This window comes from Rousettus aegyptiacus, unplaced genomic scaffold, assembly GCF_014176215.1.
Source record: "Rousettus aegyptiacus isolate mRouAeg1 unplaced genomic scaffold, mRouAeg1.p scaffold_m13_p_18, whole genome shotgun sequence".
NCBI lineage: Eukaryota > Metazoa > Chordata > Mammalia > Chiroptera > Pteropodidae > Rousettus > Rousettus aegyptiacus.
In genome coordinates, this window is record NW_023416293.1 from 22,062,723 (window position 1) to 22,076,125 (window position 13,403).

General features: G+C 34.2%; 1 protein-coding gene across 6 annotated transcripts in view; it reads right to left on the bottom strand.

The window, feature by feature from the left end:
* FMN2 (formin 2) overlaps nucleotides 1-13,403 on the bottom strand; it is a 371,091-nt gene that overhangs the window by 199,432 nt on the left and 158,256 nt on the right. The gene's annotated exons all lie outside the window — the stretch shown is intronic.

The following is a 13,403-nucleotide window of genomic DNA, read 5'->3' on the forward strand; positions in this document are numbered from 1 at the left end:
ATCATAAATCCTCATCTTTCTCCACTTCGTAAGCACAGAAGAAATGGAACTGTTTAAACTCCTTCAATTTAAAACAAAATAATCTTGTATATTCTTTGCACATAACCTTTTGTCAGTTTGGCAATTTTTTCATGTAGAATATATGCAAGATGTAATTCAGCCCTTCACCATTTCAAATGTCTTGGTAATCAGAACACAAAGTTTCATCCATCTGACAGTATGCAAGTCTGTTGAGTGGTATTCTCTTCGAAATTCCTTCTAAAAATCTGGTGTTAGATATCTGTGCTATCTTCAACTTTAACATTATGTTTTTAGCATTTAAATCCACTGGGAACTCTTATAGGCTAAGAAGTAAATTATTGGAAAACATTAAATTGTTAATACAACATCTAAACATTTCATAACATTGCTAAAAATATTTAGATAGTAATTGTGTCTACAGAATATGGACATCAGCTTCTTGCTTCATATTTCAGTGTTACGTCAAAGGGTGACATTAACTATCACAAACGTTAGATACAATACAGATAAGACTCTTATTGAGACTATCACCACATTTATTTTTTGTATTGCAAAAACACTACTCGGCACATAATAACGGGCTTCATATGATGGATTCTTATAATAATCACTGCAATAACCCAATGTGGTAAAGACTATCACTGTCTACATTTTACAGTTAAATGACTTACTTGCTCAAGGTTACACACCTATTAAGTGGCAGGGCAGGACGTGACCCGGGCGGTCTGAGGTACTCTCCTGCACTACCTATAACCTTGAAAATGAAGAGCACACTTCTGCCAAGTCCTTTCCAACACTGTTCCTCAATATTCTGTGTCATCATACACAATTCAAAACAGATAAAACATAAAGAGAATGCATTTATTTTTAAACTGTTAGCTAAAAAGCAAACCTTAGACCAAAACCCCTGTCTGAATAGTCTGCCGTATGTATTACTCAATTTCAATGAAAATATGAAAATATATGAAAACCAAAATAGTTTCCTTCCTTTGGAATTATAACACAACAAAATGCCAGTGATAAATTTAGATTAAAAGTGTTATTAGGAAGAAAGTAAATATTCAGGAAATGATTGACTGCCTAGAATAAGTTTATTGAACAAAACTGCATAATAAACTTTTAATTATTCAATGAATGGTTATTCGGTTTATGGCCTACTCAGGGTTCTGCTGCTTCTCCTCCTGGCCTTTAGCCATTAGCATGCTGTTACCATTTGACTCTTCCACAGACACCAAACTTGATTTCTGCTCTATACGCTGAGTACCATGGTGCTTTCAGCACTGTTGAAAATACAAGGTGAAAACTTGTATTCAACCCTACCCCATGGAGGAACACTCTTCCAGCTTTTTTGTAAGTCTCCAATCTATTCTTGGAAATGGCAAACTAAGCAACTGGTGGAATTCCCAAAGACCTTCTAGAGTTTGGAAGTAAAAGAAATAAATAGTGACTTGTCAGTGATCTAATTCATGATGCTCATTTTTAGAGAATAAAAGTTTCAATATGTGATTAGAAGTCTTTACAAAAAAAAAATTGTCTTCTTTCTCACGGCACCATTTTCAGGAATTGCATGTTTAGTATTTTCCTTTCTTCAAAAATTCCATTGAAAGAAACACACTGTACCAAATAATTCTGTCACATCCTCATCCAATAAGTCAGACCATTTATTATTCATACTCGTGAAGACATCTTCAACTCTTTTGTCCCCAAGTCTCAAGTTAGTGCTTTCCTGTTCAATAAATAGTTCTTCTAAAGTGCCTACTGTTTTAAAAAATTTTATATACAACAATCACAAAGTGAAGATAACTCAATCAAATAGTTCAATTAATTTTTGTGTATGTATATACTCTTGTAATCATCACTCGGGCCACTCTATAGAACATTACCAGCATCCCTGGAGGCTCCATTCATACCTCTTCCTATCAACACTTCCCCAAAAGTCCCACTCTGACTTCCATTGTCACAGATTACTGTTGCCTGTTCCTGAACATCATATAAATGGAAATATGCTATGTATATTGGCTTTTGTCTATAAAATCCACCAATGTTTCTGAGTAAAATAGAAGATTAATATTTTTTGTAGCTGTATGTTATTCATTTGTATAGTTATACCACAATTTATTCTTCCATTCAAATACTGATGAATATTTGGAATATTTTCCATTTAGAGCTATTATAGCAAGTGCTACTATAAGCATTCTTATACATGTACTTTCATTAACATATGAACTCATTTCTCTTAGATATACACACATAAGAGCAAAACTACTGAAACTTTGGAACTTTGTTAGACTAAGTAATGAAATAAAAAGTAAAACTTTATATGTTTCAGTAATTTTATTAGAGATTTACAAATACAGTTGTGATAAAGTTACCAAACACCTCAGAACGAAACTACAAGATTAAATAAGTCACCCAGGAGACTATACACCAGGTAAGTGTTTTTGGAAAGCTACTGCACACGTCAGTGGTGCTCAGCAACACATCTACAGGAACACAAGCATGAAAGACAGACACACTAAGTTAGATACTACCCGAATGAGTTTCAATCCCTGACCACTGGCTAAGAATTTAGAAGCAGTGAGTATAGGAAATCACAGTGTTAGACATATCAAGTGTTTATAAATATAACTATTGCATATATTTCTAATGGAAGCTAAATAATGTCAGCACTATAGTCAGCTGCATAAAAGGTACTTGATTAAAAGTAATTTTGAATGGTAAGTATACAAGCATCCTTGCAAAGTACTACTGGCAAATATTTATTTCTGGATTGGATTTTTTAGCCACTTCATGCTGCATCACTCCTAGAATCTGTGGGTACTAGTTCACAGAAGACAAACTAAGTCAGATCAAAATAATAAGGGCGCAAATCATCCTTTTTTAAAAAAAATTCACTCAGATTCAAATAAAAGCAATTTCAGAATCAGATGCTATTTGAGATTATGAAAGTTTGTTTCTCTCAGCTCTGCGCTATTGATTTTGGGGCAGAAAGAAGGCAAAGAGACTCAAGCTTCCCCCAAGAACTCAATTCAGACCTTCTCTCAAAGCCCAGTCTTACTATGAAATCTCCCTGTCCTACTCCATAAAACTAAAATTCTAAGCTCAGTGCTTCACACACAGTTAGCACTCAACGAATAGTCATGGAGTGAATAATGCCAAATGGACTCTCTGGTTATCTTACTGCTTCTGGGAAATTCCCCTATGTCACTGCACAATGACCCAATGTGAGGGAAAGCTGTGTGTCCCAGTCTGTGATTCCATCCCAAGATAAAAAGGACAGCTGGCGTATTTAACTTGTATATATTTTTTTTAAATCCAGAGAAGGGAAAGATACTGAAAATGCAGCATGATAAACAAAATGCATATTAACAATCCCCAGGGCAGGAAACTGATAATGGGCAAGACCTAGATACATAAAATCACATGGTCTATGTACAGGCTTGAGCCAGGGGCACCAGCAGCTAATACGCATAGCTGAGCCAAGATTGACCTGAACGATAGCGAATGGCTCTTGCAAAAACATTGAACATTTTCTAAATTTGTGGCAAATCATCTGACCATACCTGTTAATTATCTGCTCAAGAATCATTCGTCAACAGAAACCACCAGTACTCAAATAAATGAAATTAACTCTCATGAAAACATTATTATTACCCCAAGCTTCAAAGCATTTTTGTGTTTTATGAGACCAGAGGTAGAACTATCTTAGTTCCTTCCATGACGGGTCCAATTGTCTAAAAGATCACATCCCTTTACCCTTATCTCTTCATAATGAAAGCAACATCGAACTTGCTAAAGACACAGAAAAGAAGGGTCACTTTCAACTTTCCAAAGACATTTTCACGAAGAGCTAAGCCCAAAGTAGCAAACAAGAGGAAAATAAAACTCCTGGTGGGGGTGGGGAGACCTAGAATAGTTTAATTTATATATGGCCTTTTCAAAAAGTCTAACGATTTGGAAACATTAGTTAAGGCTGGTAACAGACCCATACTGTGAGTGTCTTACGGTGTGAGGGGCCTGGAGTATGTAGTTAAACACCTGGCCAGATTCTCTGAAGCTAAAACATTCCAAATAAAATGATGGTACTAGCAAAGACAGAGAAAAACCCATTTTCAAGTAACCATTTGAAGAGAAATTGAAGAGAAATCACTCTTCTACCAGTGGAACTAAGTAAATGCAAAGAACTGAAACCATGTAAAAAAGGCTGTAATTCTCAACAGAATTTCATGCCTAACTCTCACAGTAAATCACTCATGGACAAAATTTGTTTGGACATGCATCATGGACCCACTACAAGCACAAGCTAATTCCATATCAAAAACAGTCTCCTAGGCAGGGAGAAGAGGGACCTCACACATAACATAGCTAACACAAATAACCTAAAGTAATAAAAAAATTCTAGACACTTAAAAAAAGAGAACATATTTGAATAACCAGGATTGACTAATACATAAGTTACCAGACTTTCTGCCTGGAATTCTTTTTGCTATCCCAACTTTGATATTGAGAGAAGGAGATGAGAATACAAATGGATCTTTATTCTCAGAGGTATCAGTTCACTTCTACCAACTAAAGTCAGGAAAATACTGAGGTTCACTAATGCAAGATTATGTCTTTAATCAATAACCAATCTAAAAGAAAAGACACTTTTAAAAGAAAAGCAAATGAGTATCACTTTAAAAAATACTCTTTAACTGCATTTCAGCTTAACATTTTGGCCTAGAAGCCCTTCATTTAATCATGGAGAATGACATAGGCTTTGTTTCTCAGCTTGTACGTGGGGTTACTCTAGGATGGCAAGGAGTTATTCTTGATTCTTTGCGATATTTCAGGCTTCCTCTTTTCTCCCTTTCTAGTTTTTGAACTGGAGACCAGAAAACTAGCAACTAAAGCAGAGGCAGGAAAGAGAATGACTCAAGTTTGTATAACTGGTTTGATAAAACTTGACTGGGGAAATAAGGAAGCTAGTTAGTAAAGAACGAAGAGGTCCTTGTTTCCACGGAAGGGTCACAGGGAATACAGGAATTCTCCTCATCTAATTCAGCGCCACTTTCTAATTACAATTAATCTGTGGAGAGACTGATGCACACATATCTTTTTTGTAATGACAGAAAGTCTTTACATATCTCCTAAAGCAAAAGTCATATGATTTTTCTCCAAAAGCATAATTATGACAAGCATGACATATGTCTCTTTGCAGTAGAAAAGAAACAGACACGCAATGACTCAGACTGAATTTGGGCTTAAACAGAAACAAATTGGCATCTTCACATATAATGCTCAAGTACACTCACCCTTCCAAGGCCTCTTTCCCTTTCTTCTACAATGGGTTTTCCCTTTTCTGGAAGTTCTCTACACCCTTGATATCTTCTCCAACAGAAGTTCTGCCCATTGTGTAAAATTTCTTTGGCCCTCCTCAACTTTCTCTCCTCTTTTCAGGGGTCATCGGGAAGAAGGTAAGAATCATGGCGAGGGTAGGGGGGATGAGTGTCACCTGAGAAGGTTGTTAATGCAAAAAAAATTCAATAATTTGTTCGAATTTTTTCTGCCTTCCCCCTCCCCACTTTCCCCCCTAGAAAAACCAGCTGACACTGTGAGTTAAAGAATAATCCGAATAGAATGGATGTAAAGGAATGAACTGATTATCACAGCTAGGAATTAGTTTTAAAAAAATACCTTATCAACTAAAAGGATCTAGAGAAAAAATGAATTCATGCACTGTAACAATTCTATCCCTACCCACAACTCTTTCACGCATCCAAAAACCTGACAAACACTCTTCATACTTCAAAGAAACTATGAAATACACAGATTTTTGCCAGCAGGTATCACAGTAGTTGTCAGGAACACATTTCCAAAGTTTCCAGGTCATAGGAATGGCCTGCTGTGTTAGTCAAGATGCGGAAGAGATCAATGCACAATGTCTGAGAAAGATCTGCCCCTACTTCTGAAAATACAGGAGGAGGAAGGTAATATGGTTTTGCTCCCAGTTAGTAAGGAAGTCTGGGCCTTATTCCAAGATAACTGAGTTTTTCAGAATAAGTAACATCTTTTCAAATGACAACTTTTCTGTGAACCTTAGCATGAATCTTCATAAATATGTCAATCTCTTCAAATGACTTCTCTGCAGTTAAAAAAAAAAATCAATAAAATAATCTTAGCAAGAGAGATTCACATGCTTTGAGAAACTTAAAAATAAGATAGGCCCATATTCAACAGTTTTCCAGTAACTTGAGTTTATTAAGTGCCTATGAACATTGAATAAATAAAAGAAACATGGACAATGTCTAAACCACTGAAAATTTACAATGATTACATTTTTAAAATACATTATCGGTGCAAGTAAATACCAAAAAAAAAGATGCATATGAACAAAACAACAAGACCATAGGAAGATGAGTAAGAAACAGAGTGATAACCATGATAAATTCAATTGAGTCCTGGAAACCTAATGAAAAGAAAAATTTACAGTAGACTATTATAAGTGAAGAATGGTATGATTATCAAAACAGGGCAGTGAAATCTGTGAAACCATATTAATAACTTCAAGAATGGCAAACATGACTTATTAGGTTGAACTAAGAAAAAAAAGGGCAAACTAAACACAAACAACAAATTACTGTATGGTACGGGTCATGTGTTAAACATCCTTTCTATAATTTTGCATGTAACATTGGTTACAATACTTGAAATGTTAATTGTCTCTTAACATGGAATATAGAAAATACAGATTATTGAACAATGTGAATTTTTTATTAAATTTATTGGGGTGACATCAGTTAATAAAATTATATAGGTTTCAAGTGTACAATTCAATATGTCTTATGTATGTTGCATTGTGTGTTCACCACCCACCACCCAGAGTTAAATTTCCTTCCATCACCATGTATTTGAGAGCTGGACTCATTTCTCTTAGAAACATTAGAAGCTCATGTGGCCTGACTATTAAAAAAAAAAGGTTTATAAATATTTGAGAAAGATTTTTAAAGTAGACTTAATTCCACAGTGTTGTATGATTTCAAATTAGGTAAAAGAATGAGCAAATGAAAGGTCAGTAACATAAATGTGAGGATACTCATGGTAAATAGAGAATGTAAGTAATAATATTTCCTGAAAAAGTGAAGAGAACATACAGTACATGTTACCAGGAAGACAACCAAGCAATGAGAATAAATGAGTTCAAGAAGCATCTAGAAGTCCTTAAGAGAACAGGAGAATTTTTTTTTAAAACAAAGAAGCTCAGACAGATAATAAAGACCTGATAAATTTGACAAGGTAGAAAATCTCTCAACAAGTTATGTCAAGTTTAGAGATGCAAGCCATCACCTCAGTTCAGCACCTACTTATTATCCCAAGTCATCACTAGAACCACTGCAAGCCCCTCAGACATCCCTCTGGACTAAACGGCTCAGGGTCTCAAAATTCTATGCTTTCACATCTCTATTCAGAAGCTGTATTTCTTCCTTCTAGTCATATATGATACTCGCATTTAGTCAAGTATATTTTGCTTTCTTTTTTTTAATGGGTGGTGTGCATGCCTTGCAGTACATAATTTGTTTGTAAACTGTGTATTTTACACTGATACCTGCTCCCTTCCTGTTTATTTATTTATTTTGTATCACCAAAATATTCAGAATAAACTGAAACCACCCTGCCATTAGATGATTTTTTTCACATGCATTGTATAATGATCAGATTTTGAGATAAAACCAAGCTTTTTTCCATACTTGGTAGAAAAGGGGGAAAATATTTCTAATCTTTTTAAAAAGAGAACTTTATTTAGGTCTTACATTTGGCCACTTTGTATTGTTTAATTTTTTTTAAAGACAATATGGAATGCAAAAAGAAAGTATAATGAGAGTTTTTGTTTTAAGAATGCATCCTCTCCATCTATCTGCTTCCTGTGTAGCAATATTCAAAAGGAAGCTGGTATTACTGTAATACTAAAGTTTTACTTACCAAAAAATAGCCAAGTCTGTCTGGCATCACCAGGAGAGCACAACAACCTAACTTTCAAACAAACAAACAAAAATGTTCCTATGTTTTTCCTTGCCAGTTCAAAGGATGGAGACAAGCTCCTAGCCAATTTTTATGCAGCCCTGTGCCAATCCAGGCCATAAAAGAAAAGCCAATAATTTAAAAAGCACACAGCTTTCAATAGATATCAACTAGCTTCTAGTGGTGCTTAAAGAACATGCTAGTTTCATTTCTTTAGTCACTAGAAGAAAGCAGGAGAAATTCTACCCTAATTATGAAAAACTTTACTTATATCAGTAATTAACATATACAAAATCTTAGTAGAAGGGGCCATAAGTAAAAACACCAACAATATATAGAAAAGCACTAAAAAACACGTTATTTTGTATTATACTTAGAGCTAAGAAACTATAAAAAAATGACTCATTTATGTTTTATGAAAAGTTTTAATGACAATATTGGAATCCACGTGGAGAAAAACACAAAACTACACATAAAGATTGCCATATGGATCAATTAAAGAAATACTTTGCCTACATTCCTGCTAACATGCATCTCAGACATGATGATTTCTATGTCTACACAGAAAACAAAAAATAAGAAAGAAAATATGCCTGAATACCCTGGAAAACCTTAGTTGATCTCAGAGCTTTCTCATTTTTCTTTCTGTTCTCATTTCAAGTTCATTTATACTATTCTCAATTTATTTCCCAGTAAGTTTTGTTTTTATTTTTTTAATTTAAATTTATTATTATTTTTTATGGTGACATTGGTTAACAAAATTTGGTACCAATAAGTTTTAAATTCAAATTTGTATACTAGATTTTAAAATGTGTTCTAAAATTTTATATTTTTAAGTCACTTTTCCTACCCTAGTTAACACCTGTCAATTCTAAAAGAAAGGATAGGCATTTCATTCGCTTTTAATCTTGACACCACCTCATATAAAACAATTCATTAAGACCACCAAACTTCTCATTTTTTTTTATTTGTTTTGAGGCTAAACATATATAAATAGTGCAATGGTAATATAATTAGCAACAAGTTAAGTCCTATTTCTTCCGGGGAGGCATCGTTCATTAACTCCGCCACCAAAAAAAATCAACAGGTTTTCATCTTCATCAAATGTTACATGAGAGAAAGGAAAGAGCAAGAGCCAGGAGCTGAAGAGCATCCATATGGGACAATTTTAATTTGTGCATTTAAATTTACTCCCAGTAACGTGAATCTCCTCTGCCACACATGTCTGTACGACGCGTACATTAAAAAACACAGAGGTCCTTAAATTCCGCTTTCAATCCTCTTTCATACATCTTGACTCGAGGGAAGAAAAATTATTTGAAGCTGTCATTGAAATAGACAATGAACTAGTCTATAGTCCAAGTTAAACCAACAGCAGACATATTTCATAAACACAGCAAATCTATTCTGAGGGATTCTAGAAACTCTGTCCAAGAGCATATCCACTGGGAGTCTGATGGGTTTTCTAAAGGAATTTCAGTGATATTCCCAGTGCCCATTCTCCTAAAGAGAAAAATAACAGTCTTTGCATCTTTAGTCTCTTCATCAAAAGCAAAGAGAAAATATATTGACTCCTCCTTCAGAGGTCAATGGACTTTTACCTATAAAACTATATTGTTCAGTAAGTTAAAAAGAGCTTATGCTTTTGACCATATATTTTTAGAGTGGGAAAGAGGTTATCTTAAAATTTTTAAGCTTAAAACTATTTATTCAGAAAATTATAGTCTGACATGATTACTCTACAGGTGACTAGAACTACCAGAAAAATATTTACTTCATCTTAAGGAAAATGAACTTTTACTGGTAAACACATGAATAAATAGATGAAGACTTCAAATTCTTAGTGAAATCTAGATATCTGCAGCCCTTCTTCATTTCCTCCAGCAGTGCCTAAGAACTGTTGCTCCTCATCCTACCACACATGTGTCTTTCCTTTTGATTACAGCCGTCCCGGTACATGTGGAGTGGTGTTACATTGTGGTTTTGAGTCTCCTTTCCCTAATGCTAATGATGTTGAGCATTCCTTCATGTACTTGCTGGCCAGTGGTGTTATCTTCTCTGGAGAAATGTCTGTTCATATCCTTTGCCCATTTTTCAATCAGGCTGTTTTGTTGGTGGTGAATTTAAGAGTTCCTTATATATTCAGAATATTAACCCCTAAGAAAATATATGATTTCCATATGTTTTCTACCATTTGTAGGTCTTTATTTGCTTGATAGTATTGTTTGCAGCACAATATTGTTCATCTTGATGTTGTCCACCTTATCCATTTTTTTTCTTTGTCAGAAGTGTTTTTGGAGTCATATCTAAGAAACCACTACCTAACCTCAGGTCATAAATATTTACTCTTATGTTTTCCTCTAAGTATTATAATTTTAGCCCTTATGTTTAAGTCTATATTATGTTAACTTTTGTTCCTGGTATGAGGTAGAAGTACAAAGTAATTTTTTTTTTGCATGTGGATATCGCGACAACATTTGATGAAAAGACTTTTCCTTTGCCCTTATAATGTCTTGACACCATTGTCAAAAATCAATAAACCATAAATGTATGGATTTATTTCAAACTATTAATTCTATTCCATTGACCAATATGTTTATCCATATGCCAGTAGAACATTGGCTTAATTACACTATCTTTGTAATAACAGTTAATCAAGAAGTGTGAGTCCTCCAATTTTATTCTTTTGTGATTGTTTTGATTATTCTGGGCCCCTTGTTATTTTCATATGAATTCTCAAGTTTGACTTGTCAATTCTGGGGGTGGAAACAGGCAGTCGGGATGTCGCTAGACATCATATTGAATCTGTAGGACAATTTAGTGAGTATTGCCATCTTAACAATATTATCTTCTGATCTAGGAGTGTGGCATGTTGTTCCTTTCATTTGAGTCTACCTTAACTTCAATTTCTTCTAGTTTTCAGCGTATAAGTGTTGTACTTCTTTTGTTAAATTTATACCCAAGTATTTTATTTTTCTGATGCTACTGTAAAATTGTTTCCCTAATTACATTTTCACAATGTTAATTGCCAGTACCTAGAATTGTTAATATATAAGATCATGTCATCTGCAAAGATAGTTTTACTTCTTCCATTCTAATCAAATGTCATTTCTTCTTTTTTTTTTTGCATAATTGCTCTGACTAGAACCTCCAGCATGTTGCCAAAAAGAAACGGTGAGAAAGACGTCCTTGTCTTCTTCCTGATCTCAGGGAGAAAGCTTTCAATCTTTGAACTGTAGGTTTTTCACAGAAGCTCTCTATCAGGTTGAAGAGGTACCCTTCTTTTCTCAATTTATTGGGTGTTTTTATCATGAAAGGGTATAGAATTTTGTCAAATGCTCTTTCTGCGTCTATTTAGATAGTCCTTTATTTTGTTATGTATTACATTAATTGATTTTCATATCTAAAGTACTGCATTTCTAGGATAAATCCCAAATGGTCATGGTGTATAATCCTTTATGTTTATGTTGCTGGATTCACATTGATAGTATCTGGTGAGGATTTCTGTATCTATATTTATAAAGCATATTAGTCAGTAGCTTTCTTTTCTTGTGATGAGATTGCTTTGATAGCAAGGTGGCTTCATAGAAAGAAATGGAATGTGTTCCTTCCTATTCTGTATTTTGAAGAGTTTGTGAATGATCAGTAGTAATTCCCTTAATGTTTGGTAGAATTCTCCAGTGAAGCCATCTGGAACTGGGCTTTTCATTGTGGGTATATTTTGTTTGTTTGGTTGGTTGGTTAGATTTTTTTTTTATTAATGAAGTCTCTTTACTTTCTATATCCCTATTAAGATTTCTAACTCTTCTTGAGTCACTTTTTCTAAGGATTTGTCCATACCATATAACTGTTCATAGTATTTCCTTATCCTTTTTTATTTCTATAAGGTCAGTAGTGGTGTACCTTCTTTCATTCCTGATTTTAGTAATTCAAATTCTCCTTTCTTTTTCTTGGTCTATCTAAAGATTTGTCAGTTTTGTTAATCTCAGAGAACTAACTGTTGGTTTCACTGACTTTCTCTACTACTTTTCTATGCTCTATTTCACTTATTTCCACTCTAGTGTTTACTATTTCCTTCTTTCTACTTGCTTTCATTATAGTTTGCTCTTTTTCAGTTTTCTAAGATGGAAGGTTAGAGCATTCATTTCAGATTTTTTGAATTGTTTTAATATAGATATTTACAACTATAAATTTCTAAACACCGATTTAGTTGCAACCCCTAAGTTTTAGAATGTTCGATTCATTTCCATTCATTTCTATGTATTTTCTAATTTTTCTTGTGATTTTTTTCTGTGAACCACTGTTATTTAGAAATGTCTTGTTTAAAAATACAAATCTGCAAATTCTCCAAATTTCTTTGTTATTGATTTCTAATTTAATCCCATTATGATCAGGAAGCCTACTTGGTTTTTTAATAGTTTTAAATTTATGAAGGCTTCAATCTCCTCAATATTAAGGCTTGGTTTGGGGCCTACCATATGATCCATCCTAGAGAACATTCTATGTATGCTGGAGAAGTACGCCTATTCTGCTGCTGTCTAGTAGTGTTCCAGAGATGCCTATTAGATTGAGTTGGTTTACACTGTTGTTCAAAGCTTCTAGTCCCTTGTTCACCATTTGCTTATTGAAAGTTGGCTATTAGAATGTCCAAATATTATTGATTTCTCCCTTTAATTCTTTTTTCTTTCTTTATAAACTTTGGGACATTCTTGCTGGGTGAATATATGTTCATAATTCTATCTGTAGATCTATCTTCCTGGTAGATTGACCCTTTTACTATTATGGAATATTTCACTTTATCTCCAGGGAGGGAGGTCTATTTGCCCACCCTCCTCCACCTTCTCCCCTCCCCCACTAATGTGTTGTATCTGTCTATAAGTTTTTGTTCTTTGTCTTGTTTGTTCCTTTCAGTTTTATATCCTACATATGAGTGAAATCAACTTTTTCTGTTTGACTTATTTTGCTTAGCACTATTAATTCAAGACTCATCCATGTTGTCACAAATGGTAGTATTTCATCTTTTCTTAAGGCAAATAGTCCATTGTATATATGCACTACATCTTCTTTATCCAATCATCTATTACAGGACATTTCAGTTGTTTCCATGTCTTGGCCACTGTAAATAATGCTGCAATGAACATCAGGGTACATATATCTTTATGCATAAATGTTTTCAAATTTGGGGGGTAGATACCCAGAAGAGGAATTGCTGGTCACATGGTAATTCTACTCTCAATTTTGTGAGGAACCTCCATACTGTTTTCCATAGTGGCTGTATCAATTCACATTCCCACCAGCAGTGTATGAGGGTCCTTTTTCCACACAACTTCCCCAACACTTGCTATTAATTGTGTTATTGATAATAGCTATTTAACAAGTGTGAG